Here is a 17,818-nt window from a genome sequence, read left to right on the forward strand (position 1 = left end):
TATAAGAGACACAATGCCGACTTAAGTACAGGAAGACTGAGTCTTCCTACTGTCTATGTTTTGAGCGTTTCCTGTTTCACCAGTTTTACATTCCGATGCACCTCCGCCGGTTTTCTGTATCCCTTGGTCCTTTCCATTGACGATGAAACACAGAAATTGCATCGGAATTAAATATAAGAGACACAATGCCGACATAAGTACTACAAAACTGAGTCTTGTTAGGGTCTGTGTTTTGAGCGTCTCCTGTGTCACCAGTTTTACATTCCGATGCACCTCTGCAGGTTTACTGTATACATTGGACCTTCCCAGTGACGATGAAACACAGAAATTGCATCGGAATTAAATATAAGAGACACAATGCCGACTTAAGTACAAGAAAACTGAGTCTTCTTAGGGTCTATGTCTTGAGCGGTTCCTGTGTCACCAGTTTTACATTCCGATGGGCCTCTTTAGGTTTACTGTATCCCTTAGACCTTCCCATCGGCGATGAAACACAGAAATTGGATCGGAATTTGATCCAAGAGAAACAATGTCGACTTAAGTACAGGAAGACTGAGAGTTCCTACTGTCTACGTTTTGAGCGTTTCCTGTGTCACCAGTTATACATTCCGATGCACCTCTGCAGGTTTACTGTATCCATTGGACCTTCCCATTGACGATGGAACACAGAAATTGCATCGGATTTAAATATAAGAGACACAGTGCCGACTTAAGTACAGGAAGACTGAGTCTTCCTACAGTCTATGTTTTGAGCGTTTCCTGTGTCACCAGTTTTACATTCCGATGCACTTCTGCAGGTTTACTGTATCCATTCGACCTTCCCATTGACGATGAAACACAGAAATTGCATCGGATTTAAATATAAGAGACACAATGCCGACTTAAGTACAGGAAGACTGAGTCTTCCAACTGTCTAATCTCTGCGCGTTTCCTTTGTCATCAGTTTTACATTCCGATGCACCTCTGCAGGTTTACTGTATCCCTTGGAACTTCCCATTGACGATGAAACACAGAAAATGCATCGGAATTAAATATAAGAGACACAATGCCGACTTAAGTACAGGAAGACTGAGTCTTCCAACTGTCTATGTTTTGAGCGTTTCCTGTGTCACCAGTTTTACATTCCGATGCACCTCTGCAGGTTTACTGTATCCCTTGGTCCTTTCCATTGACGATGAAACACAGAAATTGCATCGGAATTAAATATTAGAGACACAATGCTGACTTAAGTACTACAAAACGGAGTCTTCTTAGGGTCTGTGCTTTGAGCGTCTCCTGTGTCACCAGTTTTACATTCCGATGCACCTCTGCAGGTTTACTGTATACATTGGACCTTCCCAGTGACGATGAAACACAGAAATTGCATCGGAATTAAATATAAGAATCACAATGCCGACTTAAGTACAAGAAAACTGAGTCTTCTTAGGGTCTATGCTTTGAGCGTTTCCTGTGTCACCAGTATTACATTCCGATGGGCCTCTGCAGTTTTTCTGTATCCATTGGACCTCCCCATCGACGATGAAACACAGAAATTGGATCGGAATTAAATCCAAGAGAAACAATGTCGACTTAAGTACAGGAAGTCTGAGACTTCCTACTGTCTACGTTTTGAGCGTTTCCTGTGTCACCAGTTATACATTCCGATGCAGCTCTGCAGGTTTACTGTATCCATTGGACCTTCCCATTGACGATGGAACACAGAAATTGCATCGGATTTAAATATAAGAGACACAATGCCGACTTAAGTACAGGAAGACTGAGTCTTCCTACTGTCTATGTTTTCAGCGTTTCCTGTGTCATCAGTTTTACATTCCGATGCACCTCTGCAGGATTACTGTATTCCTTGGACCTTCCCATTGACGATGAAACACAGAAATTGCATCGCAATTAAATATAAGAGACACAATGCGACATAACTACAGGAAGACTGAGTCTTCCTACTGTCTATGTTTGAGCGTTTCCTGTGTCACCAGTTTTACATTCCGATGCACCTCTGCAGGTTTACTGTGTCCATTCGACCTTCCCATTGACGATGAAACACAGAAAGTGCATCGGATTTAAATATAAGAGACACAATGCCGACTTAAGTACAGGAAGACTGAGTCTTCCTACTGTCTATGTTTTGAGCGTTTCCTGTGTCACCAGTTTTACATTCCGATGGGCCTCTACAGGTTTACTGTATCCATTCGACATTCCCATTGACGATGAAACACAGAAATTGAATCAGATTTAAATATAAGAGACACAATGCCGACTTAAGTACAGGAAGACTGAGTCTTCCTACTGTCTATGTTTTGAGTGTTTCCTGCGTCAACAGTTTTACATTCCGATGCACCTCTGCAGGTTTACTGTATCCCTTGGATCTTCACAGTAACGATGAAACACAGAAATTGCAACGGAATTAAATATAAGAGACACAATGCCAATTTAAGTACAGGAAGGCTGAGTCTTCCTACTGTCTATGTTTTCAGCGTTTCCTGTTTAATCAGTTTTACATTCCGATGCACCTCTGCAGGTTTACTGTATTCCTTGGACCTTCCCATTGACGATGAAACACAGAAATTGCATCGGAATTAAATATAAGAGACAGAATGCGACATAACTACAGGAAGACTGAGTCTTCCTACTGTCTATGTTTTGAGCGTTTCCTGTGTTACCAGTTTTACATTCCGATGCACCTCTGCAGGTTTACTGTATCCATTCGATATTCCCATTGACGATGAAACACAGAAATTGAATCGGATTTAAATATAAGAGACACAATGCGACATAACTACAGGAAGACTGAGTCTTCCTACTGTCTATGCTTTGAGCGTTTCCTGTGTCACCAGTTTTACATTCCGATGCACATCAACAGGTTAACTGTATACATTGTACCTTCCCAGTGACGATGAAACACAGAAATCGCATCGGAATTAAATATAAGAGACACAATGCCGACTTAAGTACAAGAAAACTGAGTCTTCTTAGGGTCTATATTTTGAGCGTTTCCTGTGTCACCAGTTTTACATTCCGATGGGCCTCTGCTGGTTTACTGTATCCCTTGGACCTTCCCATCAACGATGAAACACAGAAATTGCATCGGAATTAAATATAAGAGACACAATGCCGACTTAAGTACAAGAAGATTGAGTCTTCCTACTGTCTACGTTTTGAGCGTTTATTGTGTCACCAGTTTTACATTCCGATGCACCTCTGCAGCTTTACTGTATCCATTGACCTTCCCATTGACGATGAAACACAGAAATTGCATCGGATTTAAATATAAGTGACACAATGCCGACTTAATTACAGGAAGACTGAGTCTTCCTACTGTCTATGTTTTCAGCGTTTCCTGTGTCATCAGTTTTACATTCCGATGCACCTCTGCAGGGTTACTGTATTCCTTGGACCTTCCCATTGACGATGAAACACAGAAATTGCATCGCAATTAAATATAAGAGACACAATGCGACATAACTACAGGAAGACTGAGTCTTCCTACTGTCTATGTTTGAGCGTTTCCTGTGTCACCAGTTTTACATTCCGATGCACCTCTGCAGGTTTACTGTGTCCATTCGACCTTCCCATTGACGATGAAACACAGAAAGTGCATCGGATTTAAATATAAGAGACACAATGCCGACTTAAGTACAGGAAGACTGAGTCTTCCTACTGTCTATGTTTTGAGCGTTTCCTGTGTCACCAGTTTTACATTCCGATGGGCCTCTACAGGTTTACTGTATCCATTCGACATTCCCATTGACGATGAAACACAGAAATTGAATCGGATTTAAATATAAGAGACACAATGCCGACTTAAGTACAGGAAGACTGAGTCTTCCTACTGTCTATGTTTTGAGCGTTTCCTGCGTCAACAGTTTTACATTCCGATGCACCTCTGCAGGTTTACTGTATCCATTCGATATTGCCATTGACGATGAAACACAGAAATTGAATCGGATTTAAATATAAGAGACACAATGCGACATAACTACAGGAAGACTGAGTCTTCCTACTGTCTATGCTTTGAGCGTTTCCTGTGTCACCAGTTTTACATTCCGATGCACATCAACAGGTTAACTGTATACATTGTACCTTCCCAGTGACGATGAAACACAGAAATCGCATCGGAATTAAATATAAGAGACACAATGCCGACTTAAGTACAAGAAAACTGAGTCTTCTTAGGGTCTATATTTTGAGCGTTTCCTGTGTCACCAGTTTTACATTCCGATGGGCCTCTGCAGGTTTACTGTATCCCTTGGACCTTCACAGTAACGATGAAACACAGAAATCGCATCGGAATTAAATATAAGAGACACAATGCCGATTTAAGTACAGGAAGGCTGTTTCTTCCTATTGTCTATGTTTTCAGCGTTTCCTGTGTCATCAGTTTTACATTCCGATGCACCTCTGCAGGATTACTGTATCCATTCGATATTGCCATTGACGATGAAACACAGAAATTGAATCGGATTTAAATATAAGAGACACAATGCGACATAACTACAGGAAGACTGAGTCTTCCTACTGTCTATGCTTTGAGCGTTTCCTGTGTCACCAGTTTTACATTCCGATGCACATCAACAGGTTAACTGTATACATTGTACCTTCCCAGTGACGATGAAACACAGAAATCGCATCGGAATTAAATATAAGAGACACAATGCCGACATAAGTACAAGAAAACTGAGTCTTCTTAGGGTCTATATTTTGAGCGTTTCCTGTGTCACCAGTTTTACATTCCGATGGGCCTCTGCAGGTTTACTGTATCCCTTGGACCTTCACAGTAACGATGAAACACAGAAATCGCATCGGAATTAAATATAAGAGACACAATGCCGATTTAAGTACAGGAAGGCTGTTTCTTCCTATTGTCTATGTTTTCAGCGTTTCCTGTGTCATCAGTTTTTCATTCCGATGCACCTCTGCAGGATTACTGTGTCCATTCGACCTTCCCATTGACGATGAAACACAGAAAGTGCATCGGATTTAAATATAAGAGACACAATGCCGACTTAAGTACAGGAAGACTGAGTCTTTCTACTGTCTATGTTTTGAGCGTTTCCTGTGTCACCAGTTTTACATTCCGATGGGCCTCTACAGGTTTACTGTATCCATTCGACATTCCCATTGACGATGAAACACAGAAATTGAATCGGATTTAAATATAAGAGACACAATGCCGACTTAAGTACAGGAAGACTGAGTCTTCCTACTGTCTATGTTTTGAGCGTTTCCTGCGTCAACAGTTTTACATTCCGATGCACCTCTGCAGGTTTACTGTATCACTTGGACCTTCACAGTAACGATGAAACACAGAAATTGCATCGGAATTAACTATAAGAGACACAATGCCGATTTAAGTACAGGAAGGCTGAGTCTTCCTACTGTCTATGTTTTCAGCGTTTCCTGTGTAATCAGTTTTACATTCCGATGCACCTCTGCAGGTTTACTGTATTCCTTGGACCTTCCCACTGACGATGAAACACAGAAATTGCATCGGAATTAAATATAGGAGACACAATGCCGACTTAAGCACAGGAAGACTGAGTCTTATTACTGTCTATGATTTGAGCGTTTCCTGTGTCACCAGTTTAAATTCCGATGAACCTCTGCAGGTTTATTGTATCCCTTGGACCTTCCCATTGACGATGAAACACAGATATTGCATCGGAATTAAATATAAGAGGCACAATGCCGACATAAGTACAGGAAGACTGAGTCTTCCTACTGTCTATGTTTTGAGCGTTTCCTGTGTCTTCGGTTTTACATTCCGATGCATCTCTGCAGGTTTACTGCATCCCTTGGGCCTTCCCATTGATGATGAATCACAGTAATTGCATCGGAACTAAATATGAGAGACACAATGCCGTCTTAAGTACAGGAAGACTGAGTCTTATTACTGTCTATGTTTTGAGCGTTTCCTGTGTCACCAGTTTTACATTCCGATGCACCTCTGCAGGTTTACTGTATCCATTGGACCTTCACAGTGACGATTAAACACAGAAATTGTTTTTGGAATTAAATATAAGAGACACAATGCCGATTTAAGTACAGGAAGACCGAGTCTTCCTAGTGTCTATGATATGAGCGTTTCCTGTGTCACCAGTTTTACATTACGATGCATCTCTGCAGGTTTACTGTATCCACTCGACCTTCACAGTGACGATGAAACACAGAAATTGCATCGGAATTAAATATAAGAGACACAATACCGACTTAAGTACAGGAAGACTGAGTCTTCCTACTGTCTATGTTTGAGCGATTCCTGTGTCACCAGTTTTACATTCCGATGCACCTCTGCAGGTTTACTGCATCCCTTGGTCATTTCCATTGACGATGAAAGACAGAAATTGCATCGGAATTAAATATAAGAGACACAATGCCGACATAAGTACTACAAAACTGAGTCTTGTTAGGGTCTATGTTTTCAGCGTTTCCTGTGTCACCACTTTTACTTTCCGATGCACCTCTGCAGGTTTACTGTATCCATTGGACCTTCCCACTGACGATGAAACACAGAAATTGCATCGGAATCAAATATAAGAGACACAATGCCGACTTAAGTACAAGAAAACTGAGTCTTATTAGGGTCTTAGTTTTGAGCGGTTCCTGTGTCACCAGTTTTACATTCCGATGGGCCTCTGCAGGATTACTGTATCCCTTAGACCTTCCCATCGGCGATGAAACACAGAAATTGCATCGGAATTAAATCTAAGAGACACAATGCTGACTTAAGTACAGGAAGACTGAGTCTTCCTACTGTCTACGATTTGAGCGTTTCCTGTGTCACCAGTTTTACATTTAGATGCACCTCTGCAGGTTTACTGTATCCATTCGACCTTCCCATTGACGATGAAACTCAGAAATTGCATCGGATTTAAATATAAGAGACACAATGCCGACTTAAGTACTGGAAGACCGAGTCTTCCTACTGTCTATGTTTTGAGCGTTTCCTGCGTCACCAGTTTTACATTCCGATGCACCTCTGCAGGTATACTGTATCCCTTGGACCTTCACAGTAACGATGAAACACAGAAATTGCATCGGAATTAAATGTAAGAGACACAATGCCGATTTAAGTAAAGGAAGGATGAGTCTTCCTACTGGCTATGTTTTGAGCGTTTCCTGTGTAATCCGTTTTACATTCCGATGCACCTCTGCAGTTTCACTGTATTACTTGGACCTTCCCATAGACAATGAAACACAGAAATTGCATCGGAATTAAATATAAGAGACACAATGCCGACATAAGTACAGGGAGACTGAGTCTTCCTACTGTCTATGTTTTGAGCTTTTCCTGTGTCACCAGTTTTACATTCCGATGCACTTCTGCAGGTTGACTGTATCCATTGGACATTCACAGTGACGATGAAACACAGAAATAGCATCGGAATTAAATTTTAGAGACACAATGCCGACTTAAGTACTTAAAAGCGGAGTCTTCTTAGGGTCTATGTTTTGAGCGTTTCCTGTGTCACCAGTTTTACATTCCGATGGGCCTCTGCAGGTTTACTGTATCCCTTGGTCCTTCCCATTGACGATGAAACACAGAAATTGCATCGGATTTAAATATAAGAGACACAATGCCAACATAATTACAGGAAGACTGAGTCTTCCTACTGTCTATGTTTTGAGCGTTTCCTGCGTCACCAGTTTTACATTCCGATGCACCTCTGCAGGTTTACTGTATCCCTTGGACCTTCACAGTAACGATGAAACACAGAAATTGCATCGGAATTAAATATAAGAGACACAATGCCGACTTAAGGACAGGAAGACTGAGTCTTCCTACTGTCTACGTTTTGAGCGTTTATTGTGTCACCAGTTTTACATTCCGATGCACCTCTGCAGCTTTACTGTATCCATTGACCTTCGCATTGACGATGAAACACAGAAATTGCATCGGAATTAAATATAAGAGACACAATGCGACATAACTACAGGAAGACTGAGTCTTCCTACTGTCTATGTTTTGAGCGTTTCATGTGTCACCAGTTTTACATTCCGATGCACCTCTGCAGGTTTACTGTGTCCATTCGACCTTCCCATTGACGATGAAACACAGAAAGTGCATTGGATTTAAATATAAGAGACACAATGCCGACTTAAGTACAGGAAGGCCGAGTCTTCCTACTGTCTATGTTTTGAGCGTTTCCTGTGTTACCAGTTTTACATTCCGATGCACCTCTGCAGGTTTACTGTATCCATTCGACATTCCCATTGACGATGAAACACAGAAATTGAATCGGATTTAAATATAAGAGACACAATGCGACATAAGTACAGGAAGACTGAGTCTTCCTACTGTCTATGTTTTGAGCGTTTCCTGTGTCACCAGTTTTACATTCCGATGCACCTCTGTAGGTTTACTGTGTCCATTCGACCTTCCCATTGACGATGAAACACAGAAAGTGCATTGGATTTAAATATAAGAGACACAATGCCGACTTAAGTACAGGAAGGCCGAGTCTTCCTACTGTCTATGTTTTGAGCGTTTCCTGTGTTACCAGTTTTACATTCCGATGCACCTCTGCAGGTTTACTGTATCCATTCGACATTCCCATTGACGATGAAACACAGAAATTGAATCGGATTTAAATATAAGAGACACAATGCCGACTTAAGTACAGGAAGACTGAGTCTTCCTACTGTCTACGATTTGAGCGTTTACTGTGTCACCAGTTTTACATTCCGATGCACCTCTGCATGTTTACTGTATCCATTGGACCTTCACAGTGACGATGAAACACAGAAATTGCATCGGAATTAAATATAAGAGACACAATGACGACTTAAGTACAAGAAAACTGAGTCTTCTTAGGGTCTATATTTTGAGCGTTTATTGCGTCACCAGTTTTACATTCCGATGGGCCTCTGCAGGTTTACTGTATCCCTTGGACCTTCCCATCGACGATGAAACACAGAAATTGCATCGGACTTATATATAAGAGACACAATGCCGACTTCAGTACAGGAAGACTGAGTCTTCCTACTGTCTACGTTTTGATCGTTTACTGTGTCACCAGTTTTACATTCCGATGCTCCTCTGCAGGTTTACTGTATCCATTGGACCTTCCCATTGACGATGAAACACAGAAATTGCATCGGATTGAAATATAAGTGACACAATGCCGACTTAATTACAGGAAGACTGAGTCTTCTTACTGTCTATGTTTTCAGCGTTTCCTGTGTAATCAGTTTTACATTCCGATGCACCTCTGCAGGTTTACTGTATTCCTTGGACCTTCCCACTGACGATGAAACACAGAAATTGCATCGGAATTAAATATAGGAGACACAATGCCGACTTAAGCACAGGAAGACTGAGTCTTATTACTGTCTATGATTTGAGCGTTTCCTGTGTCACCAGTTTTACATTCCGATGAACCTCTGCAGGTTTATTGTATCCCTTGGACCTTCCCATTGACGATGAAACACAGATATTGCATCGGAATTAAATATAAGAGGCACAATGCCGACATAAGAACAGGAAGACTGAGTCTTCCTACTGTCTATGTTTTGAGCGTTTCCTGTGTCTTCGGTTTTACATTCCGATGCATCTCTGCAGGTTTACTGCATCCCTTGGGCCTTCCCATTGATGATGAATCACAGTAATTGCATCGGAACTAAATATGAGAGACACAATGCCGATTTAAGTACAGGAAGACTGAGTCTTATTACTGTCTATGTTTTCAGCGTTTCCTGTGTCACCAGTTTTACATTCCGATGCACCTCTGCAGGTTTACTGTATCCATTGGACCTTCACAGTGACGATTAAACACAGAAATTGTTTTTGGAATTAAATATAAGAGACACAATGCCGATTTAAGTAGAGGAAGACTGAGTCTTTCTCGTGTCTATGATGTGAGCGTTTCCTGTGTCACCAGTTTTACATTACGATGCATCTCTGCAGGTTTACTGTATCCACTCGACCTTCACAGTGACGATGAAACACAGAAATTGCAACGGAATTAAATATAAGAGACACAATACCGACTTAAGTACAGGAAGACTGAGTCTTCCTACTGTCTATGTTTTGAGCGATTCCTGTGTCACCAGTTTTACATTCCGATGCACCTCTGCAGGTTTACTGCATCCCTTGGTCATTTCCATTGACGATGAAAGACAGAAATTGCATCGGAATTAAATATAAGAGACACAATGCCGACATAAGTACTACAAAACTGAGTCTTGTTAGGGTCTATGTTTTATAGCGTTTCCTGTGTCACCACTTTTACTTTCCCATGCACCTCTGCAGGTTTACTGTATCCATTGGACCTTCCCACTGACGATGAAACACAGAAATTGCATCGGAATTAAATATAAGAGACACAATGCCGACTTAAGTACAAGAAAACTGAGTCTTATTAGGGTCTATGTTTTGAGCGGTTCCTGTGTCACCAGTTTTACATTCCGATGGGCCTCTGCAGGATTACTGTATCCCTTAGACCTTCCCATCGGCGATGAAACACAGAAATTGCATCGGAATTAAATCTAAGAGACACAATGCTGACTTAAGTACAGGAAGACTGAGTCTTCCTACTGTCTACGATTTGAGCGTTTCCTGTGTCACCAGTTTTACATTCCGATGCACCTCTGCAGGTTTACTGTATCCATTCGACCTTCCCATTGACGATGAAACACAGAAATTGCATCGGATTTAAATATAAGAGACACAATGCCGACTTAATTACAGGAAGACTGAGTCTTCCTACTGTCTATGGTTTGAGCGTTTCCTGCGTCATCAGTTTTACATTCCGATGCACCTCTGCAGATTTACTGTATCCCTTGGACCTTCACAGTAACGATGAAACACAGAAATTGCATCGGAATTAAATGTAAGAGACACAATGCCGATTTAAGTAAAGGAAGGATGAGTCTTCCTACTGGCTATGTTTTCAGCGTTTCCTGTGTAATCAGTTTTACATTCCGATGCACCTCTGCAGGTTCACTGTATTCCTTGGACCTTCCCATAGTCGATGAAACACAGAAATTGCATCGGAATTAAATATAAGAGACGCAATGCCGACATAAGTACAGGGAGACTGAGTCTTCCTACTGTCTATGTTTTGAGCTTTTCCTGTGTCACCAGTTTTACATTCCGATGCACTTCTGCAGGTTTACTGTACCCATTGGACCTTCACAGTGACGATGAAACACAGAAATTGCATCGGAATTAAATTTTAGAGACACAATGCCGACTTAAGTACTTAAAAGCGGAGTCTTCTTAGGGTCTATGTTTTGAGCGTTTCCTGTGTCACCAGTTTTACATTCCGATGGGCCTCTGCAGGTTTACTGTATCCCTTGGTCCTTCCCATTGACGATGAAACACAGAAATTGCATCGGATTTAAATATAAGAGACACAATGCCAACATAATTACAGGAAGACTGAGTCTTCCTACTGTCTATGTTTTGAGAGTTTCCTGCGTCACCAGTTTTACATTCCGATGCACCTCTGCAGGTTTACTGTATCCCTTGGACCTTCACAGTAACGATGAAACACAGAAATTGCATCGGAATTAAAAATAAGAGACACAATGTCGACTTAAGTACAGGAAGACTGAGTCTTCCAACTGTCTATGTTTTGACCGTTTCCTTTGTCATCAGTTTTACATTCCGATGCACCTCTGCAGGTTTACTGTATCCCTTGGACCTTCCCATTGACGATGAAACACAGAAATTGCATCGGAATTAAATATAAGAGACACAATGCCGACTTAAGTACAGGAAGACTGAGTCTTCTTACTGTCTATGTTTTGAGCGTTTCCTGTGTCACCAGTTTTACATTCCGATGCACCTCTGCTGGTCTACTGTATCCATTCGACCTTCACAGTGACGATGAAACACAGAAATTGCATCGGATTGAAATATAAGAGACATAATGCCGACTTAAGTACAGGATGGCTGGGTCTTCCTACTGTCTATGTTTTGAGCGTTTCCTGTGTCACCAGTTTTACATTCCGATGCACCTCTGCAGGTTTACGGTATCCATTCAGGCTTCACAGTGACGATGAAACACAGACGTTGCATCGGAATTAAATATAAGAGACACAATGCCGACTTAAGGACAGGAAGACTGAGCCTTCCTACTGTCTATGTTTTTTAGCGTTTCCTGTGTCACCAGTTTTACATTCCGATGCACCTCTGCAGGTTTACTGTATCCCTTGGTCCTTTCCATTGACGATGAAACACAGAAATTGCATCGGAATTAAATATAAGAGACACGATGCCGACTTAAGTACAGGAAGACTGAGTATTCCTACTGTCTACGTTTTGAGCGTTTCACGTGTCACCAGTTTTACATTCCGATGCAACTCTGCAGGTTTATTGTATCCATTGGACCTTCACAGTGACGATGAAACACAGAAATTGCATCGGAATTAAGTATTAGAGACACAATGCCGACTTAAGTACTACAAAACGGAGTCTTCTAACGTCTGTGTTTTGAGCGTCTCCTGTGTCACCAGTTTTACATTCCGATGCACCTCTGCAGGTTTACTGAATCCCTTGGTCCTTTCCATTGACGATGAAACACAGAAATTGCATCGGAATTAAATATAAGAGACACAATGCCGACTTAAGTACAGGAAGACTGAGTCTTCCTAATGTCTATATTTTGAGCGTTTCCTGTGTACCAGTTTTACATTCCGATGCACCTCTGCAGGTTTACTGTATCCCTTGGTCCTTTCCAGTGACGATGAAACACAGAAATTGCATCAGAATTAAATATAAGAGACTTAAGTACAACAAAACTTAGTCTTCTTAGGGTCTATGTTTTGAGCGTTTCCTGTGTCACCAGGTTTACATTCCGAAGCACCTCTGCAGGTTTACTGTATTCCTTGGACCTTCCCATTGACGATGAAGCACAGAAATTGCATCGGAATTAAATATAAGAGACACAATGCGACATAACTACAGGAAGACTGAGTCTTCCTACTGTCTAATTTTTGAGCGTTTCATGTGTCACCAGTTTTACATTCCGATGCACCTCTGCAGGTTTACTGTGTCCATTCGTCCATCCCATTGACGATGAAACACAGAAAGTGCATCGGATTTAAATATAAGAGACACAATGCCGACTTAAGTACAGGGAGACTGAGTCTTCCCACTGTCTATGTTTTGAGCGTTTCCTGTGTTACCAGTTTTACGTTCCGATGCACCTCTGCAGGTTTACTGTATCCATTCGACATTCCCATTAACGATGAAACACAGCAATTGCATCGGATTTAAATATAAGAGACACAATGCGACCTAAGTACAGGAAGACTGAGTCTTCCTACTGTCTATGTTTTGAGCGTTTCCTGTGTCACCAGCTTTACATTCCGATGCACCTCTGCCGAATTACTGTGTCCATTCGAGCTTCCCATTGACGATGAAACACAGAAAGTGCATCGGATTTAAATATAAAAGACAAATACCGACTTAAGTACAGGAAGACTGAGTCTTCCTACTGTCTATGTTTTGAGCGTTTCCTGTGTTACCAGTTTTACATTCCGATGCACCTCTGCAGGATTACTGTATCCATTCGATATTCCCATTGACGAAGAAACAGAAATTGAATCGGATTTAAATATAAGAGACACAATGCCGACTTAAGTACAGGAAGACTGTGTCTTCCTACTGTCTATGCTTTGAGCGTTTCCTGTGTCACCAGTTTTACATTCCGATGCATATCAACAGGTTAACTGTATACATTGGACCTTCCCAGTGACGATGAAACACAGATATCGCATCGGAATTAAATATAAGAGACACAATGCCGACTTAAGTACAAGAAAACTGAGTCTTCATAGGGTCTATATTTTGAGCGTTTCCTGTGTCACCAGGTTCATATTCCGATGGGCCTCTGCTGGTTTACTGTATCCCTTGGACCTTCCCATCGACGATGAAACACAGAAATTGCATCGGAATTAAATATAAGAGACACAATGCCGACTTAAGTACAGGAAGACTGAGTCTTCCTACTGTCTACGTTTTGAGCATTTATTGTGTCACCAGTTTTACATTCCGATGCACCTCTGCAGGTTTACTGTATCCATTGACCTTCCTACTGACGATGAAACACAGAAATTGCATCGGATTTAAATATAAGTGACACAATGCGACATAACTACAGGAAGACTGAGTCTTCCTACTGTCTATGTTTTCAGCGTTTCCTGTGTCATCAGTTTTACATTCCGATGCACCTCTGCAGGATTACAGTATTCCTTGGACCTTCCCATTGACGATGAAACACAGAAATTGCATCGCAATTAAATATAAGAGACACAATGCGACATAACTACAGGAAGACTGAGTCTTCCTACTGTCTATGTTTGAGCGTTTCCTGTGTCACCAGTTTTACATTCCGATGCACCTCTGCATGTTTACTGTGTCCATTCGACCTTCCCATTGACGATGAAACACAGAAAGTGCATCGGATTTAAATATAAGAGTCACAATGCCGACTTATGTACAGGAAGACTGAGTCTTCCTACTGTCTATGTTTTGAGCGTTTCCTGTGTCACCAGTTTTACATTCCGATGGGCCTCTGCAGGTTTACTGTATCCATTCGACATTCCCATTGACGATGAAACACAGAAATTGAATCGGATTTAAATATAAGAGACACAATGCCGACTTAAGTACAGGAAGACTGAGTCTTCCTACTGTCTATGTTTTGAGCGTTTCCTGCGTCATCAGTTTTACATTCCGATGCACCTCTGCAGGTTTACTGTATCCCTTGGATCTTCACAGTAACGATGAAACACAGAAATTGCAACGGAATTAAATATAAGAGACACAATGCCAATTTAAGTACAGGAAGGCTGAGTCTTCCTACTGTCTATGTTTTCAGCGTTTCCTGTTTAATCTGTTTTACATTCCGATGCACCTCTGCAGGTTTACTGTATTCCTTCGACCTTCCCATTGACGATCAAACACAGAAATTGCATCGGAATTAAATATAAGAGACACAATGCGACATAATTAGAGGAAGACTGAGTCTTCCTACTGTCTATGTTTTGAGCGTTTCATGTGTCACCAGTTTTACATTCCGATGCACCTCTGCAGGTTTACTGTGTCCATTCGACCTTCCCATTGACGATGAAACACAGAAAGTGCATCGGATTTAAATATAAGAGACACAATGCCGACTTATGTACAGGAAGACTGAGTCTTCCCACTGTCTAAGTTTTGAGCGTTTCCTGTGTTACCAGTTTTACATTCCGATGCATCTCTGCAGGTTTACTGTATCCATTCGACATTCCCATTGATGATGAAACACAGAAATTGCATCGGATTTAAATATAAGAGACACAATGCGACATAAGTACAGGAAGACTGAGTCTTCCTACTGTCTATGTTTTGAGCGTTTCCTGTGTCACCAGTTTTACATTCCGATGCACCTCTGTAGGTTTACTGTGTCCATTCGACCTTCCCATTGACGATGAAACACAGAAAGTGCATTGGACTTAAATATAAGAGAGGCAATGCCGACTTAAGTACAGGAAGACCGAGTCTTCCTACTGTCTATGTTTTGAGCGTTTCCTGTATTACCAGTTTTACATTTCGATGCACCTCTGCAGGTTTACTGTATCCATTCGACATTCCCATTGACGATGAAACACAGAAATTGAATCGGATTTAAATATAAGAGACACAATGCCGACTTAAGTACAGGAAGACTGAGTCTTCCTACTGTCTACGTTTCGAGCGTTTACTGTGTCACCAGTTTTACATTCCGATGCACCTCTGCATGTTTACTGTATCCATTGGACCTTCCCAGTGACGATGAAACACAGTGATTGCATCGGAATTAAATATAAGAGACACAATGCCGACTTAAGTACAAGAAAACTGAGTCTTCTTAGGGTCTATACTTTGAGCGTTTCCTGTGTCACCAGTTTTACATTCCGATGGGCCTCTGCAGGTTTACTGTATCCCTTGGACCTTCCCATCGACGATGATACACAGATATTGCATCGGACTTAAATATAAGAGACACAATGCCGACTTAAGTACAGGAAGACTGAGTTTTCCTACTGTCTACGTTTTGAGCGTTTACGGTGTCACCAGTTTTACATTCCGATTCTCCTCTGCAGGTTTACTGTATCCATTGGACCTTCCCATTGACGATGAAACACAGAAATTGCATCGGATTGAAATTAAAGTGACACAATGCCGCCTTAATTACAGGAAGACTGAGTCTTCCTACTGTCTATGTTCTGAGCGTTTCCTGCGTCACCATTTTTACATTCCGATGCACCTCTGCAGGTTTACTGTATCCCTTGGACCTTCACAGTAACGATGAAACACAGAAATCGCATCGGAATTAAATATAAGAGACACAATGCCGATTTAAGTACAGGAAGGCTGTTTCTTCCTATTGTCTATGTTTTCAGCGTTTCCTGTGTCATCAGTTTTACATTACGATGCACCTCTGCAGGTTTACTGTATTCCTTCGACCTTCCCATTGACGATGAAACACAGAAACTGCATCGGATTTAAATATAAGAGACACAATGCCGACTTATCTACAGGAAGACTGAGTCTTCCCACTGTCTAAGATTTGAGCGTTTCCTGTGTTACCAGTTTTACATTCCGATGCATCTCTGCAGGTTTACTGTATCCATTCGACATTCCCATTGATGATGAAACACAGAAATTGCATCGGATTTAAATATAAGAGACACAATGCGACATAAGTACAGGAAGACTGAGTCTTCCTACTGTCTATGTTTTGAGCGTTTCCTGTGTTACCAGTTTTACATTCCGATGCACCTCTGCAGGTTTACTGTGTCCATTCGACCTTCCCATTGACGATGAAACACAGAAAGTGCATCGGATTTAAATATAAGAGTCACAATGCCGACTTAAGTACAGGAAGACTGAGTCTTCCTACTGTCTATGTTTTGAGCGTTTCCTGTGTCACCAGTTTTACATTCCGATGGGCCTCTGCAGGTTTACTGTATCCATTCGACATTCCCATTGACGATGAAACACAGAAATTGAATCGGATTTAAATATAAGAGACACAATGCCGACTTAAGTACAGGAAGACTGAGTCTTCCTACTGTCTTCGTTTTGACCGTTTCCTGTGTCACCAGTTTTACATTCCGATGCACCTCTGCAGGTTTACTGTATCCCTTGGATCTTCACAGTAACGATGAAACACAGAAATTGCAACGGAATTAAATATAAGAGACACAATGCCAATTTAAGTACAGGAAGGCTGAGTCTTCCTACTGTCAATGTTTTCAGCGTTTCCTGTTTAATCAGTTTTACATTCCGATGCACCTCTGCAGGTTTACTGTATTCCTTCGACCTTCCCATTGACGATGAAACACAGAAATTGCATCGGAATTAAATATAAGAGACACAATGCGACATAATTACAGGAAGACTGAGTCTTCCTACTGTCTAAGTTTTGAGCGTTTCCTGTGTTACCAGTTTTACATTCCGATGCATCTCTGCAGGTTTACTGTATCCATTCGACATTCCCATTGATGATGAAACACAGAAATTGCATCGGATTTAAATATAAGAGACACAATGCGACATAAGTACAGGAAGACTGAGTCTTCCTACTGTCTATATTTTGAGCGTTTCCTGTGTCACCAGTTTTACATTCCGATGCACCTCTGTAGGTTTACTGTGTCCATTCGACCTTCCCATTGACGATGAAACACAGAAAGTGCATTGGACTTAAATATAAGAGAGACAATGCCGACTTAAGTACAGGAAGACCGAGTCTTCCTACTGTCTATGTTTTGAGCGTTTCCTGTATTACCAGTTTTACATTCCGATGCACCTCTGCAGGTTTACTGTATCCATTCGACATTCCCATTG

The sequence above is a fragment of the Schistocerca nitens genome, chromosome 6, assembly GCF_023898315.1.
Source record: "Schistocerca nitens isolate TAMUIC-IGC-003100 chromosome 6, iqSchNite1.1, whole genome shotgun sequence".
Classification (NCBI taxonomy): domain Eukaryota; kingdom Metazoa; phylum Arthropoda; class Insecta; order Orthoptera; family Acrididae; genus Schistocerca; species Schistocerca nitens.